This window comes from Sinocyclocheilus rhinocerous, unplaced genomic scaffold (assembly GCF_001515625.1).
Source record: "Sinocyclocheilus rhinocerous isolate Xijiao unplaced genomic scaffold, SAMN03320098_v1.1 scaffold757, whole genome shotgun sequence".
Taxonomy (NCBI): domain Eukaryota; kingdom Metazoa; phylum Chordata; class Actinopteri; order Cypriniformes; family Cyprinidae; genus Sinocyclocheilus; species Sinocyclocheilus rhinocerous.
In genome coordinates, this window is record NW_015662957.1 from 1,378,461 (window position 1) to 1,379,445 (window position 985).

A 985-nucleotide genomic window follows, 5' to 3' on the forward strand; every position below is an offset into this window, starting at 1 on the left:
TAGTTTAAACCAGCAAGGCACAAAAAAACAGCTTAAAGCAGGGAAAATAAACTCATTCAAACATTGTCGTCATTTTCTCTACATGGAGGTTTTGTAAGTTTGCGTTTTCTTATTTAGTGTTATTTTATTTTTAATCTCGGCAAATATCAACAGGTGTCGCTGTTGTGTAAAACTAAAGAAAAAGGTTTAGGGAGGTAAATATGTATAGCCGCAAGAGGGCGCAGTCTGCACGTGTTTAAAAAAAATCACAATCTTTTGTGAAAATAAGCCTATAATTTAAAAAAAAATACAGTTTAATTAATTATTTAAAAGAAAAACATTCAAAACACATATCAAATAATAATAATAATAATAACAATAATAATAACACTCATCTTTTAACCAGTTCTACACTTTTTGTAGGCCTCAATCATAATAAGAAAAGACGCAAGAGGGCGCTTTAGATGAATTCACCCTTTGAAAACAACAGATTTGAGAACATTTCAACACTCTTGTTTTTGTATGAAACAGATTTATAGATTTTATTTTGCAAAAGGACCTGAATCATTCACAAATAGCTTTAATAGTCAGCTGGTATTATTGAGAAATGATTGAAAATCCTCCTTATGTCACTTCTGGCTGTGTTTTTGTGTTATGCCTGTGCTCATTTAGAAAACAAATGAACTCTGACATGTCGGTTATTACAAATCATAACATTTCCTGTTTATGTGAATGATTTGGGGCATGTTTTATTAAAAATTTGCTATTTGGTACACAGTAAAAAACGCAGTGTCAATTTAACACTTAGTGTAGATTTTAACACTACTAAAGATCATATATGGTCCCAATCTGTCTAGTGTTAAAAGTACACCGTTCGTAGTATTGAATTTTTAGTGTTAATATAGCACCTTACAGTGTAGAAAAATTACACTCCAAGTGTAAAGTGTTACACTTGCTATTGTTGTTTAAATTTTACACTATGGGGTATTTAACACCCCTGGTGTTG